The sequence below is a fragment of the Amblyomma americanum genome, chromosome 1, assembly GCF_052857255.1.
Source record: "Amblyomma americanum isolate KBUSLIRL-KWMA chromosome 1, ASM5285725v1, whole genome shotgun sequence".
Classification (NCBI taxonomy): domain Eukaryota; kingdom Metazoa; phylum Arthropoda; class Arachnida; order Ixodida; family Ixodidae; genus Amblyomma; species Amblyomma americanum.
This window is the reverse complement of record NC_135497.1, coordinates 71,469,097-71,485,539: the sequence shown is the minus strand read 5'-3', so window position 1 is coordinate 71,485,539 and position 16,443 is coordinate 71,469,097. Positions and strand designations below refer to the sequence as shown.

The following is a 16,443-nucleotide window of genomic DNA, read 5'->3' as shown; positions in this document are numbered from 1 at the left end:
GCACCCTTTTCGTAGTTGCCTCAAAGCAGCATGTTGTTGAAATTTCTTTTCCTCATAACCTTTGTGGAGAATTTTCTGCTGCAATTGCATAAACAGGAAGGCAATATGCGGTTCTGCAGCAACACTTCAGACTGTGATGCGACACACGGCAAGCACTTACCGCAAAGATGAGTAGGTTACTCGGAGGAAACAATGTGGTGGCTGGGTATGGTCTTAAAAAAAAAAAAAACTGCTTTGTGACACGTTTTTTCTATAGGGCCAATGAAGTTGTTACTCATTTATTCATACGCTTCATTAATTACTGAGAAGGCGCGTCGGTAGGAATACTTTGTTTGGCATGGAAGCCCTGGCCAATGTGGGTCTAATGCGACTCTGCTTGTAGGCAAAGGTGCAGACTTGTGGGCACAATCTTGAGCCAGTAGCCTGGAACCAGAGAATGCCGCGCCATGCAAGGTCGGCTGCTGCAGTCTCCACTAGTGTCAGTAATACACAGGGTTGGATGCCATGAAAAGAGAAAAAAAGTATGCAAGCTCAGAACAATAAAACGCAACTAACAAACCACTAAGAGAAGCCCACAAACAAATACACAAAAAATCGAGTGCATATGAGAGAAAAAAAGATGAGGACATCTTCCAACAGACTATAGCAGCAGCCCACGCACTCCTGTAGTGGCTTTGCGTATGGACACTAGAAAGGTCCTCAAAAAAGGATAAAAGGAACATTGTTAAAGATGTGCCGGAGAAATCACACACAAAAAGAAGTGTGTACAAGGCAGAGACCAAGGATGAATGAAAATAGTCAAGACAAACAATGAAAAAGTTCCTGAAAGGCTTCTGACACTGGCACACAGGAGGTCACAAGCTCCATATGCTAAACCCAAAACCTTAAATAGGCGGAGACACCAAATTTTTGGTTGGAGTGTTCTTAGTTTCAAACATAGCATACTCCTACCAGGCACGTGGTACGTGCTCCGCGATTCAAATATGTGCATTAAATATTATCACATTACTTATACTGAGCAATTTCGGTTTCTGAGTGTCAGGGTGCGTTACGACGTCCCTCCCGAGGAAGAGCAGCAACCCTGGTCATGTGGGCTCCAAAAGTAGTGCCACAGGGACCGCTGCATCGTCTGCTCTCGTATACATGCTGCGCATACCAGGGCCTTTCGAAATGCCGGCCAGTACTGTGAGATGCTTTATTTTCGAGTAGTTCAAATATTAAAACAGATATTTGAAATTACAATACAAACATGTTTCCACGAAATGCAATGATGAAAAGAAACATTTCACACAAATATTTTATTCCTCCTCATCATTTATCACATCCTAAAGCTTATTGAGCATCGCAATGAATGAGGGGAAATCATGTAGAATGGTACAATTTGTCTGAGCCACAACTGTGTTCAGGAAAAAAAATGACAGCTTGACTTTGTAAGCTGCCGAACGACAATCTTTCGGCTTTTCACTTCTCGACCTTTTGGCGAAGATCATAGCACCGAAGCACGGCCTTGTGGTAGAGCATCCGCCTCACATTCAGGAGGTGCTGTGTTCAATTCCCAGTGCCGCCAGGGGTACCCACTGGTTTTTTAATGGGTACAAGATTTCCCCCGGCATGGCGCTCAGCTCATCTAGGGTGAGGTGCTTGGAAAAAGGGTCTTCGACCAAACCGATGCCTTGACGGATCAGAAATAATTTCCGCCATCAAGCAACCCTAAATCCACCTTGTGCGGTAGAAGCCCATCTTTTTTGTAGCGATAGCTACACTACGGTAGCATTTCGAGCCTTTAGCATGGCGGCACCGCCATGCTGTCACGTGGTGCGGAGCAGCTGCTGGCGGCGCGACGCCGTGCCTGATCACGTCGTTCATCACGTGACCAAGTTCCACTCAGCCAGCTGTAGCTATCGCGTCACTCCAGGTTTAAGCAAAGCTAAACCACCGCCAATTTTTTCCATAACCCGTCATGCACACCTGCCGATGTGTGTGAGCCAGCCGCAACGGTAGCGAGCAAATACCGCTGCACTTTGCTCGAAGGGGGTTTGTGAGCGGAGAGTGCTATGGCACATCTCTCGTGAGGCTAGAGAAGTGAACGTTTCATGAAGTTTTGTAACTGGCACAAGGCGAGAGTTTTGGACTGCGGGTTTTAACCACGTGAGGTCAATTTTGCGCCCACATTTGACGGAAATTTTGAGGCGCAGGCTATCCTTCCCACGCGGTCCACCCCTCGAGAGCCGAGCACTAGGCCAGGGCCTGTTCTGGATTAACCGGCTGGTGGACCGGAGACCGCGAGAATCGAACCCACGACCTCCTGTAGTCAAGGCGAGCACACAAGCACGAGGCCACGGCTGCGGTGGAGATGCTCTTCTTGTCACAGTTCAGACAATGAAAAGGCATACGACGTGATGTGGCATTGTTGAGAAACATAAAATGACACAAAAAATCGATGAACAGCAGCTTAAGCTAGAACAAGAGTGACAGCATTAACAAGACGACCTCTTCCACACTCCCTTGTGACACCTCCAGCCATGGAATGCTGCCCCAGATGCAGCATTCTTGACGGGACATGGCCCACTTAACTCTCGTGCATGGGTTTCACCACACTGGAATCCCTGGCCGTAACGGACCCACAGATGCTGGCACATTTCAACTAGGAATCTGTGCAGGAATTTCAACAGCTGTTTTCCTTCTCACTGGACGAAAAGTGTGTGTTGTGTTTTATGGCACATAGGCAGCTAAGGCCATCATGCGCCAAGCTCAAGGTATAGAAATGGTTTTCTGTAGAATGTTTAGGAATATGAAAAATCGTCGATGGTGTAGATGGCCTAAATATATTGAACTGCCCGGTAAAAAACAGAGAAGGTAAGGTAGCCTCAGCGGCTATCCTTGGCTGGGCAAGGATCCTGAGGCGCCCAACTAATCAAATAAAAAGCCTCAGCCTTCTCTGGAATGAGAAATTGGCTGAGATGTACCATGCAATAAAGTGAACAAGTGGTTCAAAATTTAGTTTTTCAAGTGCCCCTGCTTCTTTTAAAAAGCTAAAAATGGAAGGTATGTTAACAATGGCATTATCATCTAAGAGTAGTGCTGGATGAAAAGGAATGCATTCATTATAAAATTGAGTAAAATACTTTTTTTCTTAGTGTTTCAAGTTTCACACATGAAAATAAAATGTGATAAACAGTAAGATCATCTCCGCATTAACAAAGAGGTTTGCCTTGCTTTGTTAGCAGGAAGTTGTGTGTAAGGTGCGTGTGGCCTATCTGGAGACGGCATAAAATCACTTCCTTAAAACGTTCCCGGTGAACATATGATTAAAATTCACCTAAAACCGGTTTCACCAAGTGTAGTTTTTCACTTCGCCATTCCATGCGGACTGCCATTTTCTCTTAATTTACAATGTACTAAGTTCATGCAATCCTTAAAAGGTATATTTACTTTTTTATTTCCTTGCCACGAGCTTTAGCAGCGCAGAAATCCGCCCTCTCGTTGCCTCTTATGCCGACATGACTGGGAACCAAGCAGAGTTTTATGTTTTGTCCTCGGTCCTCGAGCTGTCGCTGTTACTATCTTGTGTATGATGTCACCAAGAATCGGAGTGACTGCACTTCTGGAGTGCATAGCTGTAAGTATACTGAGGGAATCTGTGTAAATAATACTGTTTTTGTTTTCTATTTTTTCTACGGCCACACAGACTGCGCAACATTCTGCAGCGAAGATGGAAGAGCACGTAATTTTGGTGGCATAGGCACGTAATTTTGGTGGCATGTTTTCTTCTCTACAATGATGTGGAAAATACTACCACGCATGAATCACCATGTAATATTTGGCCACGGCCGCTATATAATTTATAATATTTTTCTCTCATGCTGTTTTGGTTTCAACAGCCGAACAATGGCTGCGACGTCAAAGAGTACTTTTGTGTCACGTGAGGCATGGAAAAACACCCATATAATCGCTGCTTCATCGTTATAATTTACTGCAGTGCTGAAGCCAGCCTTCCTCAAGAGCTGGAAGGACAACTAATGTGGAAGCAGCGATTATATTGCAGTTTTTTTCATGCCTCACGTGACCTGTAGGCACATGTTGGCATCAGTCCTCATTCGGCTGTTGAAACAGACCGAAACAGCACTAGAAAGAAATGCGATTATAAATTATTTAGTAGTTATAGGAGAATACCAGGTGGTAATCCATGTATAACAATGCCTTACGCATCATTACAAACAAAAAACAAGCACCCAAAAGTTAGGTGTCTATACACCTTTAATACTTTAGACCCACCATTCTGCTCACTGATCTTGCTTTGCAGTTGATCTCTTGAGCGACTTAGCGATATCTCCTGCGAATCGCAGATTACTAAGGTGTTCTCCTTAACTCTTATCCCCAACTGTTCCCAATCCAGGCCTCGGAATATAGCAGGTACTCCTAACTACCTCCTGTTTACAGGATTACAGGAGGTATTCTGTTGCAGAGGAGGCATTGTAGACACTCATTTTTCTGCATGATTGGTGATGTATTAGACACTGCAGTCCAAGACTTCTTCAGCCCAGTTTGGTATTGACACTGTTGCTTCCATCAGTGGCAAAACGCCATCCAATGAAAGTAACGCCTACATGGAAGCTGAAGACAGCTAAACCCGTACTGCTGGAAAAAACCGCATGCGTGCTAGACACTTGGTTGTTCACTCAAATACAGCTTAATAGAGCAGCTGGGACACGGGACCTGGCTTACATGCCTTCGAGGCTGCACTCGTAGCTATGTGATTAAAAGGTTTCACCTGCGCATTCTTTGAAATGCCTCAGGTATCATCTTTTACCAGGTCAACGGATATACTCAGGCTGCTTTCAGTTTGGGCATATTGTTACGTGGCGACCAGCCGAATAATAAGAGGCGATGAACGATGGCAGTGAGATGATTTTAATGGCTGCTCGCCTATAGCGCGACCTTTTTGTTCCCGCGCCACTGCCAGCTTTGTCATTTTCGTGACACTACCCGGGGCTGCCAAGCAATCGTCCTGATAGTGAATAGAAGAAGACAACAACGGAGAAACGCGCTCAGTGGAGATGGGTTCAGAGGACGGTACAATAGAAATGGCATGGGGGGAAGTGCTCACCGCCACAATGAAAGATATGTGTGAATGAATCCTGGTCCACGAAGCTTCTGGGTCACAGGTCGCCAGGAGCCGACGGCTGAAGGCCTTGGACGCACCGAATGGCATGGGCAGGGGGGCGGTGTCCTCACGTGTGGGCGGCGTCTCGGGTCGCCCCAGCGTAGTCATGTTAACATGTCATGTGGCCAGGGTGGGGGACGGGGCTGGGGTGAGCGGCGAGGTCAGTTCAGGTCTGGTGGTCTGGGGCACAGCTGGGCGGGGCGAACCAGGTGCACACGGCCGACGATCATGGCAGGCGGAGGACTCCAAAGCTCCAGGACCAGGATGAGGATGATACCCCGCATCGCACACCAACTGTTACGTGGCGACCAGCCGAATAATAAGCGGCGATGAATGATGGCAGTGAGATGATTTTAATGGCCACTTGCCTATAATGCGACCTTTCCGTTCCCGCACCACTGCCAGCTTCGTCGTCTTCGTGACAATATTGCTGCTTTGCACATAGTTTTTTCCGCAGTGCCACGAGGTACGTCTTAACGAGGTTTTACTGTACCTGTGAGTACTAAGGTTGCTGAATTTGATATGTCTCAATGTGAAATCTGAACCGATTCATACACCTCCTGCAGTAAGGCCCATGAGCCAACTATAAAATTGAAGTTCTGATCTATTGCTACGCGATGCGTTCAGAACAGGTGCTGCCGTTGATGGTCTCACAGATTACTTTGACCACAATGGCAACACAGGCATCAAAGGTTGCCTCCAAACTATAGCTCTCCACCCTTCGTGGCATGTTTTTTGCTGCTCTACTGTCTTTTTCCACAGTGGCCCACTCATAACTCACCTCAGTTCTGACTGCGGGGCCAATCCAGCAAACAAGCCTTACGCAGTGCTGTTCGGATGGACCTTATGGCCATGCCACTGCTCTTAATTACACCACACCACTTTCACTCGGCCCCATGGCGACATTACTAACAGAGGTGGGGGAAGGAGGAAGTTGGAGCAACACGAAAGCCAAATGTGCAACAAGGACATAGTGCAGTGGCCTTGCTCAAAGCTCTTACCCTGAGCTCAAACAGCACAGGTACTTCTGGTTGATCTTACAACTTTGTCATGCCCGAGCTGACAGCTCACCAGCCACACACATCGAAACAAATTTTTAATTACACATGCCAACAATGCCACATCTATTAAGATATGGAAGATGATGTTAAGCTATCTATGCTCTAACCAACCCAAAATTCTTACCACTGTCAAGTAGATGACCTCGGTTCTCTTCGGCAATGCATCGAGCTCATTACTGTTCACAGCCATGATAAATTGTCATTTTGACCTCTCAGATTTCCTTATCAAGAGGCACAAGGGCAATTGGTTAGCTGTCTGGTTCTTGGGACCAAGTGACATTAAGCAATCACTACAAGCTCTGGGCAAACACTCCCTGAAAGGGCCACCGAAAATCTTGCACCAAAGTTGCAAATTATACTGTTTGAAAGGGCACTACTTTTCTTTCTTTATTTGTACCTCAAAGGCCCACAAGGGAGTATTACATGAGGGGTGGGCTGACATGTATTAAAGCCTCCTGTCACAGAATTTTTCAGAAGAGGCAAACTGAAGAGCTAAACAATTCATCTACATCTTTGAGGTTCCTTTGCTCCCATAATTCCTACTGCACTAGAAGCCGTGTGTTGATGCTTGAATCTGAATGCCACACACCAATATGCATGCACCACACATCCTTTACCAGCATAGCACCACGTAAGATCATGTCAATACCTCATTTGGGGGCAAGGGGTGCAAGCACACAGAACAGTAGGAACAAAACGCAAACACTAATGTTGTGAGAGTCACTCCTGTGCTCTGTATTTTGGGCCACATGTCGCAAGATGAACAACCCCCTCCCCATTTTCTCAAAGAGTAAAACTACAATAAACATCTACTCCTAAACTGTGAAAACAAAACGACGAACATAGAAGGAAGAACATAAACATGTCTCATCCTTGTCTTTCCATGTATTCTTCAATTATGGGAACTACTTCCTCGTTCAGCTACCTGTCCTACCTACATTCGTCCGTGGTTTCTCGCCTCTCGCCACTGCCTGTATCTAGGGGCACAAACGTTGCCAGTTTCACAGCAGGAGGCCCCCTTTCAAAATTGCAATTTGATAGATCCGTGACAGCCTAGTTGCTTTATTCACTATACAGGCAGGCTTTGTTCATTTGGGGTCTGCAGGTGAAAGCTCATAATGGAGACAAGTTTCGCAGCATGAATAAAACGCACACAGAAGACAAGGAACAAACAAGACAGGACTGTGCTAAAAACAATATAGCAGCACAGTCCTGTCTTGTTTGTTCCTTGTCTTCTGTGTGCATTTTATTCATGCTGCGAAACTTGTCTCCATTATGAACTGCAACCAACTAGCCCAAACCACCGTGTTACTTCAAGGTGAAAGCTGTTGTCTTAATAGTGAATGTTTCCACGTTTACTTTGTTTCTTCTTTCTATGTAATGGCTAGGACAAACTGTCGCCCACCCAATGCAAAGGAAATAGCCACATAATCATAAGTTCTCTTCCATTTGGCTGCACTTTCTGCACTAGTTCAAAAAGTGCAGCACGAGTTCTAGGCTGGCTTGCACTCACCGAAATGGAAGCGCAGCTGCGGTGCAGCAATATGGCGGTGCCCATGTGTAGGTTGAAGAAGCGGAGAAGGTATGGCACTAGTTATTTAACGAAATTTGTTGAAAGGTTTATGGCTTACGGGGGTTTAACGTCCCAAAGTGACTCAGGCTATGAGGGACGCCACAGTGAAGGGCTCTAGAAATTTCGACCACCTGGGGTTCTTTACCATGCACTGACATCAAAATACACGGGCCTCTAGAATTTTGATGGAGGCAAAATTCTAGGGGCCCGTGTACTGTGCGATGTCAGTGCACGTTAAGGGAGCATATAGACCTAATTTTGGTGGCATATTTTCTTCTTTGTAATGATGCGGAAGGCACTACAATGCATGAATCACCATGTGGTATTCGCCTACGACCACTAAATAATTTATAATCGAATTTTTCTGTCATGCTGTTTCGGTTTCAACAGCCGAATGAGAGCTGTGACGTCAAAGAGAGGTTTTAGGTCATTAGAGGCATAGAAAAACTGCGATATAATTGCTGCTTTATCGTTTTAATTTACTGCAGTGCTGAAGCCAGCCTTCCTCAAGAGCAGGAATGACAACAAATGTAGAAGCACCAATTACATTGCAGTTTTTCACGCCTCACATGACCTACAACCTCTCTTTAAGGTCACAGTCATTGTTCAGCTGTTGAAACTGTAACAGCACAAGAAAGAAATTCCGTTATAAATTATTTAGCAGCCGTAGGAGCATGCCACATGGTAATCTGTGCATAATAATGCCTTACACTTCATTACAAAAAAGATTGGTTGGTTTATGGGGGTTTAACCTCCCAAAGAGACTCAGGCTATGAGGAACACTATAGTGAAGGGCTCCGAAAATTTCAACCACCTGGGGCTCTTTAACGTGCACTGACATCACACAGTACACAGGCCTCTAGAATTTCGCTTCCATCAAAATTCGACACCTGCAGCCGGGATTGAACCCATGTCCTTCGGGTCAGTAGCCGAGCCCCATAACCACTGAGCCACTGCAGTGGCGTCATTACATTAAATAGAAGAAACCACGCACCCAAAAGTTAGGTGTCTATGCTCCCTTAAAGAACACCAGGTGGGCAAAATTTCCGGAGCCCTTTACTACGGCGTCCCTCATAGCCTGAGTCGCTTTGGGACGTTGAACCCCCGTAAACCATAACCTTTCAGCAAATAACTGTCATCATTTCATTAAATTACACGTGCCATAGCTTCTCTGCTTCTTCGACCTACACATGGAGGAGGTGAGTGACTGTTTGAGGCGTCATATTGAAAACCTAAGCGGTCACGTCGAGTCGCATGGGCAGCATTTCAGCGCTAATTCGTAAGTCGCCTGTGTGTATACAAGCAACGTTTTTTTTTTTCTGTGAAATGACAATTTCCTAGAGAAGGTTCATGGTAAGACTTCTCTGCGATTTGCTGCTTGAAAATTCTTCCAAGTGTTTCAGGATTTTGGAGGTCGTTGGTGTCGGCGGCATGCAGCTGGCTGTAATTTCGTGACGACAGCAAGGCTATCAGACAATCGGGCCTGCACTCAGCCATTCGTTTTGGAAGCGGCCAGGGCCAAACTGCACTTGAACTGTCTGAACTGACGCTGCAGGCACCACCGCGGAACTTCACAGAACTAGTGCAGAGAGTGCAGCCAAATCAAAGACGCCTATCATGACCACAATATTGACAATGTGGTATTTGGGCTTGTTGGTATAGCATATTAGAAGACATAGCACAGCACATCAGGACAAAGAAAAGGAGCACACAGGACGAGCGCTTATCCTGTGTGCTCCTTTTCTCTGTCCCATTGTGCGGTACTATGTCTTCTAATATCACCACAATGACCTGTCGCACACTGCAACAGTGCCTTGTGAGCTTTATGCACCTCACAAGCTTCCAAACAGTCAAAGGACATCAAACACATTGTCCACAATGTTCATCTCTTTAAGGCCTCTTTACAGCATCAGCCGTAAAAAGGTCTTAAGATTAGACACCTTAAAAGGAAGCTTGCTTTTCCAGTTGCCTCATGCGTTCCATGCTAGTTGGCCACCTGGGTCCAAACACCTTCCCCACGTAAAACCGATGTTCGATGCAGGTGGCACAGCACTCATTTTAAAATTCTCACAGAAGGTGGAGGGCTCACCTTGTGGCACCTTAAAGCCTTTGCTGCCTCAGCATTTTAACGTCCCATTTGTTCAGCCTCTGCACCAGCAAGCGAACGCCGGACTCGAAGCAGGAATCGGGAAGGCCCGTGCATACCAGAAAACTGCCTGCCAGTTTTTCAAGTGCTGTTTTCTGAAATAAATATGAATTTAAAAGAAGAACATGTTTCGCTCTGCAGACACCAAAGCGTAATCGCTTATCTCGCCGCAATTTTTGCACCTGTTTTAGAAAGCGAAATGTAACCGCAGCACACAATTGTAAAGTGCAATTAACACTCTACAGACTTTCCCAGCCGCGGGGCCACAAAAAATCAGACCGCGTATAAAACTCATCGCACAAACGGTTTGTTCAACTCACGACTGGCTTTATTAGTAATAGAACCGGTCGTGGTTCAACTGAACTGTTTGTCAAAAGCTTCCCGCCTTTTTACGAGAGCACGCAAAAGCTGGTAAATATGCGTGTTTTACATGACCATGAGTTACGCTGGGCTAGGTTTACAAAAGATATAAATACACACTCAGCGCTTGCTCTTTTCCGTAGACCTGCACAGAGCTTTTGAGCAGAACTTACGATAAAACAGATGAGTCTTTCCCTCCGGGTCTTTGGGTCCACTGCCGGGCAAGCGGGCTCAGTGCTAGTCCTAGGCTATCTGCTAACACAAAATATTCGGGCGCAAGGAAGTTTACAACGGAATGCCGAGTGTCAGATAAAAGGCAATCACTCAGTGTGTGCATACCAAAAGATTGAAAGCACAAATTACTCACGTGCAACACGATCGCGCGCCCTTTCCGGCGACCGGCCATAGAGCGACTGAAAGCAATGCTCGGCTCGGCTCAAACGTGGCTCGAACAACAATAAAAAAAACTGCCAGACGTGACGTCTTTTTTCAAAACAAATGCGACGTCATGGGTTGCAATAACGCCAATAACGCGTGCGTTATCTGGAGCCAGATTACGCAACAGTGACAAATTTTGTAAAAAGTTATTGACGAACATGCCTGAAGCGTCTCCTCGATATTAATGAGCCCCGAGATCGCCACAACATTGCGCTTACTGGCCGCTAAGCGGCGCTAAAAATTGAACCCTCAATTTCGGTTTCAATGTCTGGGAGACTGTGTTGCGCGGAACCCGAACATGCTGTTTCATCCTTTTTTCAGGCAACGAGCAATAACTTTTATTTTGTTAATGACAAAAATTATGTTTTCTAAAGGCTTAGAGAGCAACAATTGCTTAGAAAGTCTGAGCTGACTTCCACAAAATACTGAAAGAGGATCATCAGTTTCGTTTTCGAAATCTGAAAGCGTGCTCTGCACGCCGTTCTATCATGCCGTTAGGACATTTTGTCTGCTGCATAATCAGTAAGCTTGGAACGATTTACAACGAAGTGAAGACGTACGAAACATCCATATTGCAACAAGTGCTTGAAGTGGCTAGAAATGCCGCAAAATAAGTATTTATACTGCATGATTCATGGTTGTATATTGTACTACTGCCAATGGCAAGAAATCAATAACTACTTAGGACAAGCAAAAAGGGAAAATAATTCATGAGGTAGAATAAGGACAGGAGGAAGTCCGGAATTATCTAAGCTCTCAAATGTAGCCAGGTGACCCGTGGGAAAGGAGGACTGCATGGCGCTCAATGGTTGGAAGCCGGAGGCGTCAGCAGTAATCTGTCCGGGGAGTCGTTAGCCCGCAGGGGGCACATCCCTCATATCTAACGTTCTTAGAACTTTGCGAAGCGCGCGTCTGTTATAATCTTGCTGCGGAGCATTGCGAGAGATGTTTCGATCGGGTGAAGCAGATCTTAAAGGGCCCCTGCAGCCTGCGCTGTTTCTGATCATTTTTCCGACGAGCTTTCGCCGAATGGTACTTCCTTGAATAACGTTGACGAATTTAAAATAAACCCATGCCCCTTTTCTCTATTCTTTCCGCAAGAAACACAGCTCACTAGGTTCCTGTGTGATGCGCACGCGCACAGTGACTTTGGGAGTAACACAGCAGACCTGACTGACCGGATTTCTCGAAATGACAAGCGCGTGCGTTGATGAAATGACAACTGAAACAAGGAAAGTATCAGACATGGCGAACGACTTGTGAATATTAAAAAAAAAACTGTGCTCGAAGGCACAGACACAAGCGCACTTACAAGGAAAAATGGCATGCGTCGGCGCGATGAAGGCGGCGGAAATCGTTTCTTTCTGCAGTTTCAAGAATTTTCGGGAAAGAGGATTCTTGTACATCTTCGCAACTCCGTTCTTGTCCGTTACGTCAAGTGCATGGTTTGTTAGATATGGTTTGATGAACTTCTTGCATATAATCTGCAGTAGTGCTTCGCTGTGGCCGCTGTCCTTGTTCTCACAGGTCAGGACTGCAGGGAAACCCGCGATTTTATTCACACTAGTTGTAATGCAAGCATGTGTCCAGTGGTCTTTGAAGATGCGTTCGGTCTTTGAGCATGACATCGGCGAACTTCTTGAGGCCCTGTAACAGTCTTAGGAGTGCTAACGTCGGCTAAAATAATCCACCCCTGTCTTGGTGGGCAGTCAAACTGTCTACAAGTAGCATTTCCTTGGCTGGAAATGCAAGCTACAAACTGCAGAATAATTTGATGTTGTGTTTGTCTCCAAGTTTTTTCTTCAAATTAACTTGAGCCGTCTTTCTCGGAATTCTAAGTCGGCAGGAATTTCATGGAACGAAACGCCGGGCTTCTTGTTTCGCTGACTGGACATGCAAAGCGGAACGCAACAGCAATGCATTTTTGCTCGCTACTCCCTCCAGCAACTGCAGTCATCGACGCGTCACTTGTCAAACGGTAACACTAGACAAATATCACAAACAATATCAGACACAGCGCACCACAAGCCCTAGTTTTTGCTGCAACGGCAGTCACCAGAAAATTCTGTGCTGCAAGCGTGTCGTCTGCTAGAGGGTCATCTGACAGCGCCGCCATACGGCGGACGCGCGTCCTTCTTCTGTGATTCTATTCTTGAAAATATTTCTGTGCAGCGGAAATATACGGCGGGCAGAAACCCCCTACGCTTCAGGCATGTTCTTCAGGAGGCATTGGACAGTGACGTCAAAATGACGAAATGGTGAGACCACCACGTGACTCAACGAGGAATCAGACAATAATTATAGCAGGGCGGCGCCCCAGAACATTCGAGGGGCCGTATGCAAAACTTTTTTGTAAAAAGAAATAAGAAATAAGCAACGATGAATATAACTATATAACATTTATTTTGCCAAAACATTGTGTTTAAAGTTCGAAAATATTAAGCAAAACAAAAAGCGTTCGAAATTGTGCTATTAAATTGGCTGGTGTGTAACTTTCGGTGCCGCGGGGGTTTGCTGACGGCAGTAAAAAGGCCGATTTGCACGAAAGGAGCTGTTTCACGCCATGTTATTGTTTTTTTGCGGGGCGTCTGGAATCGAGCTACTGTGCGGTTGACCTAAGTGCGCAGAAAAATTTCAGCGAATGCAGTGAAGGCTACCGAGCGAACTTGCAAGAAGCGCTTGGTACGAAATCGACGAAGACAACTTCTTGAAGTATGTGTTGTTCGGTTCTTTCTATCGATGACAAAAATGCCAAAGGGTGATGTGTTGCAGTATGTGATGTGTGGTTGTTTGTTTCTTTCCCCTTGGGAAACAGAAGACGACCACGAAGTGCCATTTGCTGGGAAAAATAAAGGGCTTTGCCAGCATAAGCGTGTCTTATTTATATGTAGCTGTGTGTCACAGAGGTGACGACGGCACCCACCCCTTCTGCGCACTAACTTTACAAATTGCCTCAAACACCCGCTGTACGCATTTGCTCATCGCCGGTTGTGCGATGCAGACGTACGCCTCATTACCAACGGCAGCTTGAAAGCCGCCGGTAGCAAAGAACCGCAGTGCACATATAGCACTTGCCGCCGCACCGACAACGTGCTCGCACGCGCACCTCCCAGTTCATCGGCGACTTCGTCGCACAGCCGCTCCACCGTCTGCTTCTCCAGTCGAAAAAGGAGTCGAAACAGCTCGTCCGGCAATTTTCTGTCACAAACGCAACGGTCAAATTGACGGCCTCAAAACTGTCACAAAAACTGTCAATTAGCGGCTGCAGTGCAACGTCACCACTTCTGCCATATTCCGTGACATAATCTGCTGCCACCCATGACGCAAAAAAGCAAAATGGCCGCCGGCCACGACCGACCAATAGGAGCGAGGCTTATTGACACCTTTTTACAAGTTTTTGACAATTTTCCTAATTGGCAGTTGCGTAATCTGGCCCCTGGTTGCAGCAGTCACTGCCTCTCGGTCGGTCGGTTGGTCGGTCGGTTGGTTGGAAACATTTGTCTTAAGGGGACTATGCAATAAATTGATTAAGATTACGTAAAGCAGACGAGAGACAGGCATTTCATCACTCGTCCCCCCAACGCAAGAATTTTTAAGCTAGCATCAGTAACAACGAAGATATAGACGATTAAAAATTATGCTCCTCCTCTCTCCCCTGAACTCGTACACGCGGGGCACCAGAAAAAAAAATAAAGAAAACAGGTCTGGGACTGGGCCCTGCCTATGAATACGTCACCCGCTGACGTTCCTTTTGCAACTTCCGGTTGTCGCTCCTAGCACCCCAGCAGCAGCGTTGGCGGCGTGATTGCGGCGTGCGTCGGTTTCTTTGCTTGTCGTCTGTTGTAGTTAGCAGTAATTAACCCGGACCTCGAGGCGCGACTGCCTGCTCTTACGGCCGCGATGGGCACCGAGCCGTACCGGCTGAACGCCAGCGACGACAGTAGCGACTCGGCGAGCGACTGCGAGTGGCTCCGGAACTCCCGACAGAAGGAGGCTGCAGAGGAAAATTGAAACCATAGGCGCGAAGGCAATGCCGTGGCTCGCGCTTGCCCGAGAAGGTCGCGCGGCGGCACGAGCAGACGATTTTCACGGCTACCGGAAGTGTGCCCGTGACGTCGTGGCAGCCATGGCTCCAGCGAATGACAGCGTGTGGTGGCCTGGAGACGTCATGGGTAAATTGACGTCTTTTTTCTCGATTTTAATGTCAAAATCGGTCACTACGATCACACCAATCGGACCGCGAATTTAAAAAAAAGCCCTTATTAAAAATCAGTGTTGTCGGTAACGCGTTACAATTAACGGCGTTACCGGTGACGAGTTACTTTTTTCGGTAACTTAGTAGCGTACTCGTTACCAATTCGGAACTGTAACGGGTAACGTACTTACGTTAACATTTCTCGGTAACGTGAGGTGTCACGTTACAAGTTACTTTTTGTTCCAGTTGTGACCCACTCCGCTCCCTTTTCTAGAAAAAAAAAAAAGAGCAGAGCACCTAATGCGATGTAAATAAACGTCACGTTACAAGTTACTTTTTGTTCCAGTTGTGACCCACTCCGCCCCCTTTCTTAGAAAAAAAAGTGCAGAACACCTAATGTGATGTAAATAAACAAAATGTACAGGTGCTCCCGACAGGCCTTGTTGGGGCTCGCATGCATGCCAGAAAACAGCTGCCCTTGACAACGCACCCAACTAAATAAAAAAGACGGAATAGCCATAAAGCACGAAAAACCTGCACGAACACGCATTCACACACTCGCCTTCGCCTACCTTTCCTTCTCAAACCACTCTCACACACAACTCTACAGAGTGGAAGCATGCCGAGCATTTTGGGACATCACATTTTTCAAAATTACTCTAAATCTGTTGAGAGTTCAGCGATGTTTTCTTTGTGAAGTTAGAATCGATGAGGGAGTGTCATTTTGTGTTTAATGCCACATTCAGAAGGTGGCTTCATCATGTGCCAAAAAGTTAGAATCCAACACATGTAACTCTACAAGCAACTTTAGGCCACTCTAACATTGCTAAGCTCCTGCACATTTATGCAAAGTATTCTCGTTAAATCAGGATATCGCGCAAAATCGTTGTTCGGGCTAGATGTTATATGTGAAATTTGAGCTTAATAAAATTGTTATCGTAAGTTCTTAAGATGAAGAAAACTTAAAATTGATGATCATGAAGTAACGGCAAAGTAACGTGCGGTACTTTTTTTCCGGTAACGGTAACGATAACGCGTTACCTTTTTTGTAGGTAACGTAGGGCGGTAACGCGTTCCTTTTTTTTAACATAAGGAGTAACGTATTTAGTTACTTTCGGTAACGCCTACAACACTGTTAAAAATTCATAATAAATTGCCGGCTCAGTTCCGAAGACTCATACTTGCTGTGAATGCTTCTCAGCATCATTTCTAAGCATTGAAAACATTTACAAGCGACTTTTTATTCATTGCATAGTCCCTTTAAGCGTTAATTGCTGATTTGCCCCCTACTACTGTCCAGATATTGTCAATTTTCTAGTTCGCTTTCCCCATTTCGTGTCAACATTCCTTATGTACAGGTATCTGAAAACTTTCATAGCCCACCGCTTTTCCGTCATCTTTCTCAATCGCTCCTCAAATGCTATCTTACTGCTAGTTTCTCTGCTATCGAACGACGCCCATCCCATATCACCCTGTACCCCCTGATTTGGTGTATTGCCATGTGCT

General features: G+C 46.0%; 1 long non-coding RNA gene across 2 annotated transcripts; it reads right to left on the bottom strand.

Annotated features, from left to right (window-relative positions):
- Nucleotides 1–262: 262 nt before the first annotated feature.
- Nucleotides 263–10,767, bottom strand: LOC144112996 (uncharacterized). 2 transcript variants are annotated; one of them, XR_013310573.1, is made up of 5 exons: nt 10,672–10,767; nt 10,478–10,556; nt 9,888–10,039; nt 5,108–5,458; nt 263–473 (listed from the first exon to the last, which is right to left on the bottom strand). It is a non-coding gene; the product is annotated as an uncharacterized LOC144112996 (long non-coding RNA). The 2 variants fall into 2 exon arrangements; XR_013310574.1 differs by having other exon boundaries at nt 10,478–10,559; nt 10,672–10,686.
- Between the last annotated feature and the right edge of the window lie 5,676 nt (nt 10,768–16,443).